This window comes from Pristiophorus japonicus, unplaced genomic scaffold, assembly GCF_044704955.1.
Source record: "Pristiophorus japonicus isolate sPriJap1 unplaced genomic scaffold, sPriJap1.hap1 HAP1_SCAFFOLD_442, whole genome shotgun sequence".
Classification (NCBI taxonomy): domain Eukaryota; kingdom Metazoa; phylum Chordata; class Chondrichthyes; family Pristiophoridae; genus Pristiophorus; species Pristiophorus japonicus.
Genome location: NW_027254334.1, coordinates 66,985 through 74,628, shown reverse-complemented (window position 1 = coordinate 74,628; position 7,644 = coordinate 66,985).

The window sequence follows — 7,644 nt, the reverse complement described above, 5'->3', positions numbered from 1 at the left end:
GAAGAACTAATTAACAATCTTGTTGTGCGAGGCCCCTTGGGGAAGAGTGACCATAATATGGTAGAATTCTTTATTAAGATGGAGAGTGACACAGTTAATTCAGAGACTAGAGTCCTGAACTTAAGGAAAGGTAACTTCGATGGTATGAGACGTGAATTGGCGAGAATAGACTGGCGAGTGATACTTAAAGGGTTGACGGTGGATAGGCAATGGCAAACATTTAAAGATCACATGGATGAACTTCAACACTTGTACATCCCTGTCTGGAGTAAAAATAAAACGGGAAGCTGGCTCAACCATGGCTAACAAGGGAAATTAAGGATAGTGTTAAAACCAAGGAAGAGACATATAAATTGTCCAGAAAAAGCAGCAAACCTGAGGACTGGAGAATTTTGCAATACAGCAGAGGAGGACAAAGTATTTAATTAGGAGGGGGAAAATAGAGTATGAGAGGAAGCTTGCTGGCAACATAAAAACTGACTGCAAAAGCTTCTATAGATGTGTGAAGAGAAAAAGATTAGTGAAAACAAACGTAGGTCCCTTGCAGTCAGATTCAGCTGAATTTATAATGGGGAACAAAGAAATGGCGGACCAATTAAACAAATACTTTGGTTCTGTCTTCACAAAGGAAGATACGAATAATCTTCCGGAAATACTAGGGGACCGAGGGTCTAGTGAGCAGGAGGAACTGAAGGAAATCCTTATTAGGTGGGAAATTGTGTTAGGGAAATTGATGGGATTGAAGGCCGATAAATCCCCAGGGTCTGATAGTCTGCATCCCAGAGTACTTAAGGGGGTAGCCCTAGAAATAGTGAATGTATTGGTGTTCATTTTCGAACAGTCTATCGACTCTGGATCGGTTCCAATGGACTGGAGGGTAACTAATGTAACATCACTTTTTAAGAAAGGAGGGAGAGAGCAAAATTAAAGCACATGGTATTGGGGTAATGTATTGACGTGGATAGAGAACTGGTTGGCAGACAGGAAGCAGAGAGTTGGGATAAACGAGTCCTTTTCAGAATGGCAGGCAGTGACTAGTGGAGTGCTACAGGGCTCAGTGCTGGGACCCCAGCTATTTACAATATACATTAATGATTTGGATGAGGGAATTGAGTGTAATATCTCCAAGTTTGCAGATGACACTAAGCTGGGAGGTGGTGTGAGCTGTGAGGAAGACACGAAAAGGCTGCAGGGTGACTTGGACAGGTTAGGTGAGTGGGCAAATGCATGGCAGATGCAGTATAATGTGGATAAATGTGAGGTTATCCACTTCGGGGGAAAAACACGAAGGCAGAATATTATCTGAATGGCGGCAGATTAGGAAAAGGGGAGGTGCAATGAGACCTGGGTGTCATGGTACATCAGTCATTGAAAGTTGGCATGCAGGTACAGCAGGTGGTGAAGAATGCAAATGGTATGTTGGCCTTCATAGTTAGGGGATTTGAGTATAGGAGCAGGGATGTCTTACTGCAGTTGTACAGGACCTTAGTGAGGCCTCACCTGGAATATTGTGTTCAGTTTTGGTCTCCTAATCTGAGGAAGGACGTTCTTTCTATTGAGGGAGTGCAGCGAAGGTTCACCTGACTGATTCCCGGGATGGCAGGACTGACATATGAGGAGAGACTGGATCGACTGAGCCTGTATTCACTGGAGTTTAGAAGGATGAGAGGGGATCTCATAGAAACATATAAAATTCTGACGGGACTGGACAGGTCAGATGCAGGAAGAATGTTCCCAATGTTGGGAAAGTCCCGAACCAGGGGACATGGTCTAAGGATAAGGGGTAAGCCATTTAGGACTGAGATGAGGAGAAACATCTTCACGCAGAGATGTTAACTGTCATGTATACAACTGCCATTGCAATCCATGTATAAACTGACCTAAGTTGTACACCGTGAAAACACTGACCACTAGGTGAACGTGGGAGACACTCCTAACCTGGACTTTCAGGTATAAAAGGGGAAGCTCCACCCATCTTCAGCACTTCAGTGCTGTCTAATAAATATTACTGGTCACAGAATGACCTTCTCTCTAGTATGGGCCTCGTGTGCATTTGTACTGTATAGTAAGGACATATTATTGGTGACGAGAAACTGGGATTTAAACCACGTGAGCATGGCCACTAGCAGCACAGAAGAGAGGTACTGTGTTGGTGATGATTGGAACGATTTTTTTGAGAGATTCAGCAAAGTTTCGTCACTAAGGAATGGCTGGCACAGGGTTCGGCCGACAAACGCAGGGCTCATCTCCTGCAGGTTTGTGGATCCAGAACGTACTCCCTGATGAAGGACCTTCTAGCGCCAGAGAAGCCGGCAGACAAGACTTTTGAAGAGCTCAGTAAGTTGATCGGGGAACACTTTAAACCGGTGAGCAGCAGGCACATGGCAAGACACCGGTTTTACATGCACCGGCGGTGAGAAGGGCAAAGCGTTCCTGACTTCGTGACAGACCTCCGGCGACTGGCGAGCCGATGTAAGTTCCCAGATGCATGCAGAGCGGAGATGCTGCGAGACTTTTTTATTGATGGCATCGGGCACGCTGGGGTTTCAGGAAACTGATTGAGACCAAAGACTTGACCCTGGAAACGACGGCTTTGATGGCCCAGACATTTAACTCAGGGGAGGAAGAGACCAGAATGATGTTTGACAAAAATCTTTGTTTAAATGCAGCAAATGGACAGGGAGTCAAGATTGTTAACACAGCACACAGTTCTCCAGGCGGACAGGGGCAATCGGACATGCCCGAGCATGTAGTCAAACCCAAAGGGGGAATTCAACAGAGACAATGGCTAGCTGAATGGCGATTCGTGCCATCGCAAGGGACAATGCGTCCAGTAATGGGGCCATCAACATCTGCCAATGGTGCGTTTAAGGACAGTTACAGAGACAGTCAGAGACGATCGACTGGTAATGGTCCTTTTGTTTCCAACAACGGCTCATGTTGGAGGTGTGGAGGCAAACACACAGCCAGAGCTTGCAGGTATCAGCAATATACCTGCAGAAACTGCAATGTCAGCGGTCACTTGGCGTTTATGTGCAGGAAGCCTGCAGCCAGGTTGATGTACGAGGAGAACGGGCCCAATGTAAGCCCTACGAGGCCAAATGAATACTGGGGGAAATCGCTGGAAGCTGAAGTTCAGCGAGTTCATGTGGAGCATATATGCAGTTCTTACACCAGGACGCCACCGATAATGATGAAAGTGCTCCTCAATGGCATGCCAGTATCAATGGAGCTAGACACGGGGTCCAGCCAGTCCCTGATGAGTATCAAACAGTTCGTGGGCGTCCAAGGCCAGGAGGCCAAAATTATTGCCGATTGATGCACAGCTACGGACATATACAAAGGAGATAATTCTGGTGCTAGGCAGTGCCACGGTAGTCGTGACCCACAAAGATTCGAAGAACAGGTTGCCACTCTGGATTGTCCCGGGGGACGGTCCCGCACTGCTGGGGAGCAGTTGGCTTGCTGTCATGAACTGGAAATGGGGCGATGTCAATGCAATTTCTTCTGTGGAGCAAATGTCATGCTCACAGGTCCTGGACAAATTTGAATCACTATTTCAACCCGGCATTGGCACTTTCATGGGGACCAAGGTAGTGATTCACATAAACCCGGACACCAGGCCAGTACACCACAAGGCCAGAGCGGTGCCGTACGTGATGCGGGCAAAGATAGAAGGCGAATTGGACCGCCTGCTGAGGGAAGGCATCATCTCACCAGTCGAATTCAGTGACTGGGCGAGCCCGATTGTGCCGGTGCTCAAGGCGGATGGGTCAGTCAGGATATGTGGTGATTACAAGGCCACCATCAATCGGGTGTCACTCCAAGACCAGTACCCACTACCGAGAGCGGAGGACGTCTTTGCGACGCTATCCGGTGGCAAACTTTTTTCAAAATTGGACCTGACCTCAGCTTACATGACCCAGGAGATGGCGAGTGAGTTGAAGAAGCTGACCACCATCACGACACACAAGGGGTTGTTTAGTGCAACAGATATCCGTTCGGGATTCGCTCGGCCGCCGCGATGTTTCAACGAAACATGGAAAGTCTCAAGCTTCCAAGGACGATGGTTTTTCAAGACGACATCCTCATCACGGGTCACAATACTGAAGAACACTTCCACAACCTGGAGGAGTTGCTACGCAGACTGGACCGGGTAGGTCTGCGACTGAAAAAGGCGAAGTGCGTCTTCCTAGCTCCAGAGGTAGAATTCCCAGGGATGAGGGTAGCAGCAGACGGATCAGACCTACTACGTCCAAAATGGAAGCGATCCAGAGAGCACCCAGACCCCGTAACACGACGGAGCTGCGTTCGTTCCTGGGGCTCCTGAACTGTTTTGTTAACTTTCTTCCCAAATTGAGCACGCTGTTAGAGCCGCTGCACGTGCTCCTACGCAAAGGTCTCGAATGGGTCTGGGGGGACAGCCAGGAAAGAGCTTTTGATAGAGCACGCAATTTGTTATGTTCCAACAATCTGTTAACACTATATGACCCATGTAAGAAACTTGTGTTAAAGTGCGATGCGTCGTCCTATGGTGTCGGGTGTGTGTTGCAGCATGTCAATTCCAAGGGTCAGTTACAGCCGGTAGCTTATGCCTCCAGAAGTCTGTCCTAGGCAGAAAGGGGCTACGGGATGGTAGAAAAGGAAGTGCTTGCATGTGTATATGCAGTAAAAAAAATGCACCAGTACCTCTTTGGCAGGAAATTTGAGCTGGAGACAGATCACAAACCCCGAACGTCCCTTTTGGCTGACAACAAGGCCACAAATGCAAATGCGTCGGCCCACATACAGAGGTGGGCACTCAAGTTAGCCGCCTATGACTATACAATTCGGCACAGACCGGGCACTGAAAACTGCGCCGATGCACTCAGCAGGCTCCCACTAGCCACCACCGAGGGGGCAACCGAGCATGCTGCTGAGATGGTCATGGCTGTTGAAGCTTTCGAAAGCGAAGGCTCACCCGTGACAGTCCGTCAGATTAAAGTCTGGACAAATAGAGACCCGCTACTGTCTTCAGTCAAGAAATGTGTCGTGAATGGGGACTGGGCAGCCACGTACGGGGCATGCCCTGAGGAATTTAAACCATTTCACAGGCGCAGGGATGAACTCTCGATTCAGGCCGATTGCCTACTATGGGGAAACCGAGTAGTCATGCCCCAGATGGGCAGAGAGGCGTTCATCCGAGAACTCCACAATGAGCACCCGGGCATTGTCATGATGAAGGCAATTGCCAGGTCACACGTTTGGTGGCCAGGGATAGATGCAGACCTTGAACTTTGTGTTCGCAGGTGCAACACGTATGCCCAGCTGCGCAATGCGCCCACGGAAGCCCCCCTTAGCCCCTGATCCTGGCCCACCAAGTCATGGTCACGCATCCATGTCCTTTCATGGGAAAAATGCTTTTGGTTGTAGTGGACGCCTACTCCAAATGGAGCGAGTGTGACATTCTCAATACAAGCACATACTCTGCCACGGTAGAAAGTCTACGGGCAATGTTCGCCGCCCATGGTCTACCGGACGTCTTGGTCAGTGACAATGGCCCGTGCTTTACAAGCATTGAATTCCAGGACTTCATGGCAGGAAATGGTATCAACCATGTCAGAACGGCACCGTTCAAGCCTAGGTGGAATGACCAGTGCAGATAATCAAACAGGGGATGCTCAGAATCCAAGGGGGTTCCCTACAAAGCCGCTTATCACGCCTCCTGTTGGCCAATAGATCCCGACCACACTCGCTCACAAGGGTTCCAACCGCAGAGCTGCTAATGAAAAGGATGCTCAAAACCAGGTTATCCCTTATACACCCCACCATGAAAGAAATTGTTGCGAGCAGGCGCCAGTCACAATGTGACTACCATGACAGGAATGCGCGGGCGCGATGTATTGATGTCAATGACCCTGTTTTTGTCCTCAACTACGCTGCATGGCCCAAATGGCTCGCAGGCACTGTGATTGCCAAAGAGGGGAATAAGATTCTGGTAGTTAAACTTACCAATGGACAAATCTGCCGCAAACACGTGGATCAAACAAAAAGGAGGTTCAGCAACCCCATAGAAGAAGCAGAGGAAGAACACGATGTAGAGTTCACTCCACCACAGCTGACCAAACACCGGAACCAAGTGGAGGAGAGCCCAGTCACTGTGGGCAGTTCGGACAGGCCTGAGGCACTGCAATCAGGCCAGCGCCCAACAACCGGAGCCCCAACTCAGGCGCTCTACAAGGGAGCGTAAACCACCAGAGAGACTTAACCTGTGATCCCAATAAGACTTTGGGGGCGGAGGGAGGTGATGTCATGTATTCAACTGTCATTGCAATCCATGTATAAACTGACTTAAGTTGTACACCATGAGAACACTGGCCACTAGGTGGTGAACTTGTGGGAGACACTCCTAACCTGGACTTTCAGTTATAAAAGGGGAAGCTCCACCCATCTTCTCCACTTCAGTGCTGGCTAATAACGGTTACTGGTCACAGAATGGCCTTCTCTCTTGTATGGGCCCCGTGTGCATTTGTACTGTATAGTAAGTATATATTATTAACCTGTGGAATTCCCTACCGCAGAGATTTGTTGATGCCAGTTGATTGGATGTATTCAAGAGGGAATTAGATATGGCCATTATGGCTACAGGGTCAAGGGGTATGGAGACAAAGCAGGAAAGGAGTACTGAGGTGAATGATCAGCCATGATCTTATTGAATGGTGGTGCAGGCTCGAAGGGCCAAATGGCGTACTCCTGCACCTATTTTCTATGTTTCTATGTTCGCAGTCCTTTTGCTGAGAGTTTATTTTCTGTATTTTGGAGAATCAGATCAGGATGGGTTGCGCCTTGGCTGCCTTCGATTGGACTTTGGAAGAGGAGCAAGATGGCCATCAGCAGTAGCAACAGCCTGCTGTTGACAGACCTACAGCTGGGCAGCACAGAGGGGAGCAGCAGAGGGATGCAGCTCGCAGAGTCACCACCCATGAAACAGGGTGTACAGGCAGAGGCTGAGCTTCCTTGACGTGTCGGAATAGCAGTGCTTCCGGAGGCTCAGGTTAGGTGGTGACAGACAACTGCAGCCTCCTGGAATAAGACCTTCTCCCTGCTACAGCTTGTGGCCACGTGTTACCAGTGGCTGTCAAAGAGACCACCGCCCTCAACTTTTTTGTCAACAGATCCTTCCAGGACTCTGCTGGAGACATATCCAGGATCTTCAAATCGGCAGTGCACAAATGCATAAGGCAAGAGACTGATGGGTTGTTTGCAAGGGCCAGCAATTATATGAACTTCGCCTGTCATGACGCAAGTCGGAATGAGCGGGCTCGTGAGTTTGTTTCTCTGGCTGGCTTCCCACAGGTGCACGAGATCATCGACTGCCCACACGTGCCAATCTGGGCACCCCCAGACCAACCAGGAATATTAATGAACCGCAAGAGAGTCCACTCAATCAACATGCAGTTGGTGTGCAACCACAAGAAAAGATTTATTGAGGCGTGTGCCAGATTTTTGGCGAATTGCTAGAACGCTTTCATCTGGTGTCAGCCCAAGCTGATGTTTTGAGTTCTCGAGGCAGATTTAAGGGATGGCTGCTGGGAGACAATGGATAACTCTTTCCAATTTGGTTGTGACACACCCAACCAATGAAGTCGAAATCGGATGCAATAT